Raw genomic sequence first — 13,630 nt, forward strand, 5'->3', positions numbered from 1 at the left:
GTGGGTTAGCACAATGTGACCAGTGCCCAGTACCACTGTCGAACCTGACTAGTGAGTCACGGCTTCACAGTTGATACTAACACCTTTGCCAAATCTGACTAATTAGTCAGTGCGTGACCAGTGCCCAGCACCACTGCCGAACCTGACTAGTGAGTCACAACTTCACAGTTGATACTAGCACCTTTGCCAAATCTGACTAATTAGTCAGTACCATGCACAAGTAAGCAATGCTATCAATGTGTATCATATGCCAATTATCCAAGAATAGGGCATTCACCATGCTTACTAAACAGTTGCTAGCACAATTATGATCATGCACAAACTCAGAGACTCAAGCTCTGGCCAATCTCATATCCATCATTCATGGCATGCCCTAATCACATGTTTCTCATGCATCACATTTAACCAACCAGCATGCCTCAATAATAATCATATGAAAATGGGCAAGATTTCCAAGCATTCATTATGATATCAATGTTTACATTTAAACATCCAACATGCATCAATCATAGCCATGCATGTCACATATGGGGTGCGGTTTTCTTACCTTTGGTCCAAGCACAGGTTACCAACAATCGAGCAACAAGCACAATCCTGATTCCAAGCCTCTAGTGATAACCTAGTCACAACCACAAATGGTGATCCAATGAGTTCAAGTTCTAAAACCAAACCCGGAACCAAGACCTAGCCTCCAAGACATCAAACACCACCAATCCGGGTAGTAGGAATGATCCCGAGGCCTAAGGTTTGAGTTCCCATGACTAAAAACCCATTTTGGTCACTTTTCCTCTTTTGAGCCGCGGCCCCATCCATTAGAGCCGTAGCCCCACCCAAATCATGCCCAAAAATACTCTCTGACAGCAATTAGAGCCTCAGCTCTACCCCATAGAGCCGCAGCTCAAATAGCCCATCAGCACCATTTCAGCAGCTTCTTCAAGCTTGAGCTGCAGCGCCCAAGAACTGAGCCGCGGCTCAACCTCGAACCCAACCAAAAATCCTCCATTTCTTCATCTAAAATCCTTTCATAAACATATCCAAACATCTCCAAACTCAAAAATCAAAGTTCCCAAACATCTCCATGATCCAAAACCCATAAAACCCAAGTCTCAAATCACCCAAAAAAACATCAAAACACAAAATCCAATTCAAGCTTAAAAACTTTAAAAACTTAGAACTTAAAACTTTAATTACCTCCAATTGAGTTGTTTCCAACTAAATCCTCCGGCTAATAAGCTTCTAATCTTTCCTAGGATCGCTATGCCTCGATCCTCGCTTGAATCCGAGTTCTAGAACTCAAGTTATCTTCGAAAATGCAATCGGGAGACGAAAAGGGAACTTTTAGGGAGAGAGAACGTACAGAACGTTTCTTTTCTTTCTTAAAAGGTTACTTCAAGCTTAAGTAGCCTTAAGCAAATCATAATGCTCGGGGTCCCGAAAACACCCCCAGGGACAAAATAGCCAAAACCTCCGAAATTTCCCCCTGATCTTACTAACTCCCAATTTATCACCAAATATTAATTCCCATTACCCAATAACCCGGTAATGCTCTAAATACCCCTTGACTTACTCCAAGTCAAGCTTAAATCCCGTTGTGACTTTCCCACTACCTTACCTCCTAGGATCGTCTTGTGCTGGGTAACCCTGGCATAACCAAATAATAACAAAGCACCACGCCCATTTCACATTATGCCAAAAATGCCCGAAATGGCCAAAATATGAAAATCACCCAATTAATCACAAATGGGTTCACATGCATATTTAATACACCTAAACATGCATATTATCATTAAATAGCATAATAAATCAATTATGGCCCTCCTGGCCTCCTAATCAAGGTCTTAAACCTTATTAGGAAATTTGGGGCATTACACCAGCTGTCCCAGCCACCTAGGCCCATCTCTCTCCAGGCCCACTTGTGCCTCCTTAGCCCCAGGCCCGCGCCTTCACTCGACCCAGCCTCTGCCTCCAGCCCAGCCAGCCCACTCAGGCCTCCTACCCAGCCAGAAGTCCCAGGCCCACTCAAGCCTCCTGCCTAGCCGAAGCCCAACTCTTCCCAACCTTCCTCCAGCCGCCTGAAGCCTACTAGCCAGCCCACCAATCCAACTACCAATTTCCCTTGAGCCCATCATTTCTCCCCTTGTCCCTTTGTCTAAAAATGCCAACTTTTTATCCAATTTTTCTACATATTTCACCACAAAAATCATCATTGCACCCTATAATTTACCCCTACTTGCCATTATTATTTATTTAAATAATCTAATCAATTTAATTAATTTAAGTTGATTATTTTAATGCTCTCATTTTGGCTATAAATAGGGAATTTTCAAGACAATTTGGGTGTGCTTGGAGGATGCTACACTACAAAATTTCTATACTTTCAAGACCACTCCATTCTCTTCATCTTTTTCTTCTTTTTGGTCATTTTTTTCTATGAGTTTTTAGAGGAAAAATTTGGGGGTTTCTCCTCCAAATATTCCTATTTATGTTTGTAATTTCCATGCTAGTTATGAGTTTCAAATCTTTTTAAGATTATTAAGGTGATGATGAAACAATATGTAACTAGATAGTATTTATGTTGTATGTTGATTTCCCATTTTGTGCAATAAAGTTTATGGATTTTCTTTTTCAAATATTTTCTTTCATCTTAAATATCATGTATTTTTTATTGTTAGAACCTATTTACACTTTGTTCTTCATTAGTGCAAAATCATAATATTCATTGATTAAGGTGTGCCATTAAATTGTGCGCATCAAATGCTTAGAACAAAAATATTATGTTTTGCCTTATAAATAATATTCATTAATTTATTTGTTATTTCATTAGATTGATTTACATTAAATATTTTGAAATTATAATTTTAAAAGTGAAGATAAATCCTACAATTCTATAATAATTTGTGCTTAAATATAATATCTAATTTGAATAAGTGATAGTGATCAATTTCTACTATTAATGAAACTTGGGAATCAAATGTATTTATAAATATTATTGAACTTATATTTTGTGGATTCTAATACCTTAACAATCTTCTTTTACCATCTAGATTTCTCCTGTTAATTTATTTTTATATATTGTCTTTAATTTCTTTATTATTGTCTCTTATTTTTTTTTCTTATTACAAATTCTCATCAAACTTTGGAGCTATGTTAGAATTGATTAATTTTGATTTAAAATAGTTTTCTTTTTTATTTTAGACAACTCCTTTGGGTTCGGTCTCGTGCTTACACGAACACTATATTTCATATACGATTCGTGCGCTTGCAAGTTATAAATATTTAAAACATACCCGTTTTGGGTCCATCATCCAACACACAAGATTGACTATTATAAAACTATAATAAGGTTGCTAATGGCTTCCTTCAATTCACTTTGGGTCAAAAAGAATTTTAGCTATCTTAATTGATTATTTTTTATTATTGGATGTGGTTGGTTTGTTACTTTATTACTCCCAATCTCATTAGACAAAATTAATGTGGTCCAACCAAAGAGTAGGTTTAGAACCCTAAAATTAAAAATTAATTTTATTTCTAAAATTTTAATAGAGGGAAAACCAAAGGATGGACCTTTGGCTTGATATCCTATATTTTAAAAGATTTTCTTTTATTTTACTTTTAAGAAGTTATTTATATTTGTTGGTTTGTGTTGCATATTATTTTGGGGACTTATCAACTTTTCAAGCATAAGCTCTGGTGAAACTAAAAGAGGCTTTTCTATGCTCAAGATTGATATCATTTTTGCACCTATTTCTTTGATTTTTCTTTAATTGTTTTTGGTTTAAAACAATAGTTCAACCTATTAAGTTATTAGGGTATTAGTCATTTCTGTAAATTCTATTTTTTGCAAATTATATTCACAAAATATTTTTTGATTTATTTCTTGTAATCTCGACATTCAATAGAAGATTATTTCATTTTTATTCATTCACATTTATGTTCTGATTATATAAAGAGTTGATTATATAAATTTATTCTATTTATAGAAGGTTTGAGAATATACTTAGCTTTTAACATATGAATCAAATAATAAACGTTGATTTATTTTATGTCTAGATGATTTCTTTTGACAATCTGATTCTTATGACCAGATTTCAACAGATAGGATTGGGTTGATCCTCATTAAAATCGAAGATGGGATCTTTCAATGATAGCGCAGATACGGACTGATCTGTAGCTACAGATAGTCTGTCTGTTTCCTTAGATCTCGGATGCTTCAATGTAATTGATTGATTATTTAAGAAAATATTTCCTAGTGAGCTGTGTGCTTTCAGACATAGTAAAGGTTGTCTTATGTGAGTACATTTGTGTATAAATACTTACCATAGTAGCCTTGTATAGGTAAACTCTTTGGTCTATTCTTAAACTTATTTTACATCTTTAGAAAAAGAGTGTTTATTTTGTAGAGGTTAGTAGTAAGACTATACCTCTGGTATTTTGTGTCTTTGTATGTGTTATGTGTATTGAAACAATTCAACAGAGCGAATAACAAAGAGCAAACCTACGGGAGAAGGTTCACCCTAGTCTTGCCTCGGGAGGAAGCAAGCACTCTTCAAGCATATTGAAGGGAGTTCGAGTTCTTGAAGTTTCAGCAAGGTTTATTCATCAAGTGGAAAATACATCAAGAATGCGGCATAAAATTAGAAGGAGTCTAAAATTTGCTTAAGTCAAATACTTCGTATTTTTGAGAAACTTTATTAATGACTCTTATCTCTAGTCGTGGCCCCGTGGACTAGTAATATCCGAAAGGATATTGAAATCACGTAAACAAATCTGTGTGTTTTTTATTTTTCTGTTTTATCCTTCTGTTATGTATTTCCATAGTTACAGAATATCTGTCTGTAGCTACAGAATATCTGTTCCAGTACCAACCTTTTATTCCGCATTTAATTAATTAATTTAATTAAATATAAAGTTGGTAACATTAAAATACGAAATTTCATTTGGTATCAGAGTTGTTCACTAAACTCTTAGTGAGATATTGTGGTTACTTTTCCGTTTAATTTATTTTGTGTAAGATGTCTTTCTTTGCAGAAGGAAGTTCCATAATTAGACCTCCTCTACTGAATGATACTAACTATCCTTATTGGAAAGTCAGAATGAGGGCGTTTATTAAGTCACAAGATGAAAGGGCTTTGAGATCTATACTATCTGGATGGACTCCACCAACTGATAAAAACAAAGAAGGTAATACTAAGGTAAAGTCTGAACTCGAGTGGTCTACTGAAGTTGAAAATTTATCTGGTTACAATAATAAGGCTTTGCATGCGATCTTTAATGTAGTTGGTGAAGGATTTATAAAATTGATTTCTTCTTGTGAGTTTGCAAAAGAGGCATGGCAAATCCTTCAAACACAATTTGAAGGGACTGCTGATGTCAAAAGATCATGTTTTACCATGTTACAAACTAAATTTGATGAATTGAGAATGTTAGAATCTAAAACTATATCTGAATTTTATGAAAAATTGTTTGACATTGCTAACGAGTTTTTTTGTTTTGGGTGAGAAATTTGATGAATCTGTTTTAGTTCAAAAAATAGTTCGTGTGCTTCCAGATAGATTTGACACAAAGCTTCTAGCAATGGAAGAAGCAAATGATTTTGGCATAATGAAGCCAAAATCCTCAGGTGAGAAAAATAAAGGTATTGCTTTTAAAGCTTCTAAAATGTTTTCTGATAATGAAGAGAATGAAGAATTGGCCTTGTTGACAAGGAATTTCCAAAAATTCATGAAAAGGATTATCAACAAAAAGAATCTGTCAAAATCTCCTGAAGGTAACACATCTTCTAAATTTTTTGGTTCTACTAACAAAAAGGATATCCAATGCAAAGAGTGTGAAAGTTTTGGGCATATTCAATCAGAATGTGCCAATACGTTGAAAAAGAACAAAAAAGGGCTAAATGTCACTCGGAGTGATGATGAGACCGAAAACAGTGAAGAAGATGAAGGAAATGTTGCTTTAACCTCTTTTTTGTCTAGTGTTTTTTAGGAAAAACTTGTGTGTTTGAACAACACTATCACTGAATGCAATATTGATGGTGTAGTCTCAGAATTTGATGAGTCAGAAATCAATGAGGATTCATTGGCTGAATCTTACAAGGTAATATATGGTAACTGGGTACAAGTTTATCCTGAAAATCGTTCATTGACAAAAATTAATAAAAAATTGTCTCATTACATCAAAGAACTTGAGATGAAAAATAAAAGTTGTGAATCTAAATTGTGCTAAAAAAGGAATGAAATTAACTATTTAACAAAAGAACTTGAGAATTTGAAAAGAAATGTTAATATGTTAAATCCAGGTTCATCTATTTTTGAAGAAATTCATAACATAGGGCAAATAAGTCATGATGGTTTGGGATTTGTTGAATCTCAAATTAAAATGGACACAAAATTTGTAAAATCTGAGAAAATTTGTCCTGGATGTTATGATCTAACATTGCAGGTGTCTGATACTGCAAGTAGGCCTTCTGCACCTACAAAGGAGAAGTGATCAGGTAAGGATGAAAAATTTCGTGAACAATCCAGAAAATTTGTTCCCATTTGTCATTTTTGTGGTGTAAGAGGTCACATTCGACCTAAATTCTTTATTTTGCACAATATATTCAGGTCCAATTATTTTGGAAAAACCAATAAAAAGAAAAATAAACATTTTCACCAAAACAAATATGGATAAAGAAAGAAAAATGTCTTGCTGGTTTTTTTTTTTTTTTTTTATCAGAAGAAGAAAATATATTGCACCAAAACAGATTACAACCCACAGTTCTAGAAACTATGACTCAACAACAGAATTACAAATTTTGAATATAATCAACCAATCTCTTCTCATCAGCTGTCAGCTTTGATCTAACTAACCCAAACAACCTGGATTTAAGACCCATACGAATCAGAGAGTCCACTTTCAAAACAAAAAAAGAATAAGAATAAAAAACACAACAATTTCTATTAATCCAAATATAGTAAACAACAGTTGCTAGGACAGCATCAACAATCCTTTGGTGAAGCCCCCTAGGTCTCCCATCCATCCAACTCAGCCAGCCTGAATACTGAGAAGGCCAAATCGCTTGACCCAGCCATGAACGAATCTGATGCAACACCTTCTGGGAGAAGGCACAATCAAAGAAAAGATGGGCATGAGACTCAACTTCCATATCACAAACAGGGCATAAACTAGAATCTACCTGCACATGGCATTTAATCAAGTTATCCCTAGTAAGAAGATGGCTTAAAACCACTTGCCATATGTAACGACCCAATTTCGCTATTAAGGCTTAAGGGCCTTGATTAGCGTGCCAGGAGGGCATGACGGGATTTATGTGTGATATTTATAAATTAAATGCATGATTGTGATTTAAAGCATGTTATATGACTATTTGTTTATCTAAGATGCATGACTATGTATATTAGTATGCATGTAGGCCCGGATCGTGTTAGAAGGGCATAATTGTAATTTTGGCCATGTTAGGCATAACTGTATTGATATGTGATGATTGTGGAGACCACACCGTGATGTGGATGTTTCTGTGATTTGTGACTCGAGGCGATCCCAGTGAGCAGGCTAGCGGAAAGTCTTAGCGGGAATTTATACCCGGCTCGGGGCGAGCCTGGGGGTATGAACAGGAATTCAGAGGATAGAGTGAGATGTACCTTGATGATGGGGAGTACTTATTTGATGGTTTATCAGGTGTTGGGAAGCAACGGGAAAATATTAGGGACACTTGAGGAATTAGTGGGAATTTGGGTAATATGACTAAAACGCCCCTTTATGGACTTAAAGGTTTAGAATTTAATAGGGTGGGAATTTTGGTCATTTGGCCTTTAAAGATAGATTTTTAAGGCTTTATATTGTGAGTGGGGTTGTTAGAGAGTGTGAATGCTGAAGGAAAGAAAGAAAAAAAAAAGGAAAGAAGAAAAAGAAGAGGGAAAACAGAGGGGTGGTTCGGTTGTGCACTCTTGCACCATTTTCCCTCCATTTTTCTTGGAGCAAAGCTTGGTGGAGAGCAATGATAGGCTGAGCATCAAGGATCTTGGGTTAGGCTTGAGGATTGGCTAGGGGTTAGCAAGATCACATCAGAAGTTTGAGGTAAGTTCTTGGAGATTTATGTTTTAGGGTTTTGGCTGGTTTGAGCTGTGTTTTGAACTGAGTTGTTGGGAACTTTAGGGGATTTCTGGGCAAGCTTTGAGGATGAACAAGCTAAGGAGGCCTAGGGTTGAATCAAGGTCGAAATTGCATCAATGGTAAGAATTCTAAGCCTTTAACTTTGTTGTTGAATGAATTTCTGGTTTTTGAGTTCATCATGTTAGATTTTGAGATTTGGATTGAATGTGATTGGGTTTTGAGTTCTTGGGATGCTTGGGATGGGTGTGGAGTGTGTATAAGCTTGATTTTGGGTTTGGAAAAGGTTTGGACAAGTTTGGAGTTGAAATGGGAGGAGAAAATCGCAAGATGCGATTTTTGGTTCTGCTGGGCTGCAACTAGCGCTAGTCAGTGGGCGCTGTAGCGCTAGCCCCTGTTCTAGGGGGGAGTGTTCTTCTTGTAGCGCTACAGCGCCCTCTTTAGAGCGCTGTAGCGCTGCACTGTTCACAGAGGTGAATTTTTGGGTTTTTATGAGGGATTTTGACCTAGGGTTCGGGGCTCGATTCCGCCACTTTGTTTTGGGGATTTGGGACTTCCCGAGGGCTCGGGATTGGTCCCGAGGCTAGGTATTCGGACTTGGGGTTCGGTGTTGACTTTGACCTATGTTTGTGCCTAGGTGTGCGCTAAGGCTCGAGTGGGATCGTGCTCAAGGAGTCAGGTGATCTAAGCTATTGATTGGAAAGGTAAGAAAACTATACCACCCGTAGGATAGGGCGTGGGCCCATAGTGTGATTGCCGGGCATGGCCCTATATTGCATGTTGCATGATGAGATGATTGCAGGGCATGGCCCCAGATTGTGTTGTGTGCAAATGTTTAACCTTAAATGAACCGTGATGTGTGTGAATGTTCATTTCGAATGTACTATATGTGTGATTATGATGAAATGAACGGCAAGGGCCGAGTACGGCGTAGGCCGGGGCGGCCGTGGGGCCGAGTACGGCGTAGGCCGGGGCGGCCGTGGGGCCGAAAGTAACACCTAGCACATGGGATGCTATAGTCAGGGCGGGGCCCGGTGGATACATGTGTTATGCTATATTCAGGGTGGGACCCAAGGGATACATGAGTTATCCTCGCGGTGAGAACCGATACCCCAGGGCTTTGGTAAGGTTTCTGGGGTGGCATGGCCGTGTTTGCTTAGTCTAATGGTTGACTTGTTTATTTGTGGATTATCTGTTATGATAAACTGTATACATTGCATATGTTATGTTCTGCATGAGTATTCTTGCTGGGCTTCGGCTCATGGGTGCTCTGTGTTGCAGGTAAGGGCAATGACTGAGTCAACCAACCATGAGTACGGAGAGCGTGAAGCGACGTGTACATGTTTGTCCTGCCCGACTGCTTTGGTTGGGGGTTTATTTGAAAATGGCTTTAATAATCTATGATTTTATGATTTACCAACTGTAAACTTATTTCAAGATGTAAATAGTTTTCAAACCTTATTTTGGGATCCCAAATGTTTAATACTAGCAGTTTTAAATGAAACGATGCATTTTCTAAGATTACAGCCTTAAATTTTAATTAGTCACACTTTTGTCTCAAAACCTCGGTTAGCGAGTTCATTGCACACTGTTTTGTCTTAAAAATCACTAAGTAACGGCTCTAAGGAAGTAGGGCGTTACACCATATAATAAACCCATGCTTAGGAATTGACAGCTTGCACCAGACCACCTTAGCATATTGAGCTGTTGGATTAGCTTATACAGGATCTTTATTTATTTTCATGTATATCTAATATTAAACAAATTAATACGAGATAGCCTAAAACATGTTTCTAAAATTGAATTCAAAGAGAAACAAATAATATAATACTTACAGTATACGCAGCAGAATTAAGAGTCCTTCCTTCAGTTTCTCTAACTCTTGTATCCTCTCTGTCGCAGAGTGCTATCAAGAAACTGAACCGATCTTCTATTTTCTTCACGTTCTTCCAATGTATCCTTAGAACCACCTAGACTAGTGTGGGCAATTCTCAACACATGAGATAGATATAGAGAGAAGAAGAAAAAATAAGAAAGAGGTTTAGAAAATGACTTGTGTTTAGAGAGAATCTAAAACTATCAGAAAATCTGACTTGTGAGTTATCTGTCGTCTCTCAAATCTTCTCTCTAAGCACTCCTTTTATAGACTCAATTAGGCCATTTAATTTAATTAAAAAATCAATAAAATAACAGCCATTTTGAAGCCCTAGGTCGAAATTATCATGGGCTATAGGCCCGTGAAATTTCCCATTTGATTATAAGCCCATTGGACTTAAAATCAAGGCCTGTATTATTTTCTATTGATTTAATTAATTAAATAATTATTTAAATCCTTTATCAAATTAATTATTTATAATTTGAACCTTGATTTAAACTTATTTATTAATTTAGATACCAATTTATCTTAATTAATAAATCTGCCATAATTTCTCTTTTCTTCTCAAAATTACACAACTCTGTGAAACTATCCAAAATTGACCTGGTCAACTTTGATAATTCTAATTGATAATTAAATCAATTAATTGAGACTATCTAGATGATTTTATCCAAGGTACAATGGGGACCATGGGCCTATGAAATCAAGCTCCAATAAGTTATCATAAATCTAACAAATAAATTTACTAACTTATTAATTCCTCGTGACTCCACTATAGACTTGGAATTGCACTCTTGAATTCATAGAACGCTCTATAACAAATATAGATACGCTATTAATTATCCATTGTTACAACCATAATTGTCACTCAATCCTCTATAGACGGTCTACAATGAGATAGGACTAAAATACCGTTTTACCCCTCATTGTATTTTATCCTTAAAACACTTAGTTCCTTGTAAATGATATTTCAATAAGCTAATTTAATTACTGAAATGAGATCTCTATCATTTAACACCTTGAACCAAACTAAAAGGAAACCATCGTTTCACTTCTTCATCAGAAGCTATAGATGTTCATATCTATGATTAACACTCCCACTCAATTATAATACTGAGTTCCCAAGATGTAAGTATGGGCTAGTCCGTAGGGCAAGCTGGTAACGAACAAGTAAAAGAACTCAAATAATACAACCAGTTAAAATACTAACCACTCAGAATTGAGATTGAATTGACCTATGGTCAACTATATGATACGACTAGAATAGATAATAACGGTATGTTTACTTATCTTATCAACTGTCAATATCGGTCCTGTCCGATGTAACAAATACATCTGATCTTATCTACTTTGCTAATGTTCTGGAAAAAACATAACACTGTAATGTGTAAGTAGATCATATCGTAGATTGGCAAGTCAGTGTAAATCTGGTGTACTGATTAATCTTAGGACTAACTTATTTTTGAACATATAATCATATTTATATTCCACTGTGATTACGTCACTATAAATAAGATTAGCTATATGCTCGGGATTTAATAGAAGTTTATATTAAACAAATAATCATGAAAATAAAACATGTGAGCAAAGTGATTGACCAAGTCAAAAAATGATTTCTATTCTTTTATTGATAATAAAATGAGATTACAAAAATTTGGGTTTTAATTAGGGCATAAAACCCCAACATGAGCCTTATCCTTTTGAACCAACTGATTATATAAGCAAGAAAGGTTTAATTTTCCTGTGGTAACTGAAGCCAACAAAGAATCATAAGAGAAAGCATCTCTCAGCTTAATAATCTTCCTCCAATACAAGCTCACATCAGATTGAAGGCTGTAAGACTAGAAATTTATCCCTTTGAGATAGATAACTACCACCCATTTGACCCATAAAGAGTCCTGCTTAGTTGAAACTGCCCAAATGTATTTGTCCATCAATATTGCATTCCATTTAGACCCTTCTTTAAAACCAATACCCCCAAGCTCTTAGGTAAACAAACCTGCTCCCAGGAAGACAAATGCGCCTTACTCTGGTTTCCCTTTGCTCCCCAAAGGAAGTTTCTGCATAATCTATCATTCTCCTGAATAATTCAAGGAGGAAGCAGAAAAATACCCATCTAATAAGCCCTAATACCCAGCAAAACTGATTGAATAAGCTGAGATCTTCAGCAAAAGAAAGATGCCTACTAGACCATGTATGTAATCCGCTTTGAGTTTTTTTAAGAATTAAACCACAATCCTCAACCTTCCATTTAGTAGGTCTAAGAAACATACCAAGATATTTTAGAGGGAAAGAACCCTCCTCCATCTTTAAGCACTCCATGATTCTCCTCTTTTCATCCGAATGAACACCACCAAATAGATGTGAGAATTAGATAAGTTCACAGTGAGGCTAGAAACCTGAATGAATTTGCTAAAACCAGTGTGAATAATTTGAACTGACCTAAAGGAACCCTTGCAAAAAAGAATGAGATCATCCATAAAGCAAAGGTTGACAAGATTCAGCTTTTTACAGAGCGGGTGAAACCTGAAGTCCTTGTGTTGAGCAGCCTGAACAAGAAATCTAGTAAGATACTCCATAATCATAGAAGAGGAGAAATGGGGTCTCCTTGATGCAGACCTTTCATTCCACTGAATCCCCCATGTAATCTTCCATTCAGTAATAAATAATAAGAAGCCCCTTTCAAACAAATCATGATCCATTGGATAAATCGACTAGGGAAGCAGTATGCATTCAATGGATCCTCCAAGAAATACCAATCATTGGAATCATAAGCCTTGCTTAGATCCATATTTATTAAACATCTAGTTGAAATATTATTCCTGGAATAGCCTTTGAGGAGATCTTGGAGAATGAAGATGTTGTGTGCCAATGATCTATGTTTAATAAAAGCTCCCTGATTCTGATGAGTAAGCAAAGGGAGAACAGTGGCCAATCTAGACAAAGCATCTTCGAAATACATTTGTATAATGTGTTACAACATGCTATCGGTCTATAATCTGCTACTATAGAAGGATTATCAGTTTTAGGAATAAGGGTAATAATTGATCTGTTAAGAGCTGTTGGTAATTGGCCAGTTTCAAAAAAATTCAAAACAGCAGTGGAAATCTCATCCCCCAAATCTCTCCACATGTATTTGAAAAAGCCCAAACCAATCCCATCAGGACTAGGACTTTTTATAGAGTGAATACTAAACATCACCATTTTTACATCCCTCGTCGAAAAAGGCTTTACTAAACTGAGCTGCTGGTCTAAATTCATAATAGAGCCAAACTTAAAACAATCTTGCTGAATCCTAGAAATAGCTAAACTAGGACTACTCATAAACCCCTTAAAATGATTGATAAAATGATTAACCACATCATCATAACAGTCAACAATCTTACCATGCTCATCCAAGTAGGCTGTAATCCTATTACAAGCTGACCGCTGCTTTAGACTAGCATGAAAGTAGGACGTATTGTCATATCCAAATCTCAGCCGAGCAATCTTGTTCCTTTGCCAAAGAAAACTCTCATACATTTTGGATAGACGGGAAAATTCTATACATGCTTCATGTTCAGCTTGCTGAAATCCTGTAGAGTGAGGTTCTTGCTAAAGCATAAATTGAGCATGTTGAAACTTTTCCTTGGCAGCTAAGTAGCG

This window comes from Humulus lupulus, chromosome 5, assembly GCF_963169125.1.
Source record: "Humulus lupulus chromosome 5, drHumLupu1.1, whole genome shotgun sequence".
In the NCBI taxonomy this organism is placed as follows: Eukaryota; Viridiplantae; Streptophyta; class Magnoliopsida; order Rosales; family Cannabaceae; genus Humulus; species Humulus lupulus.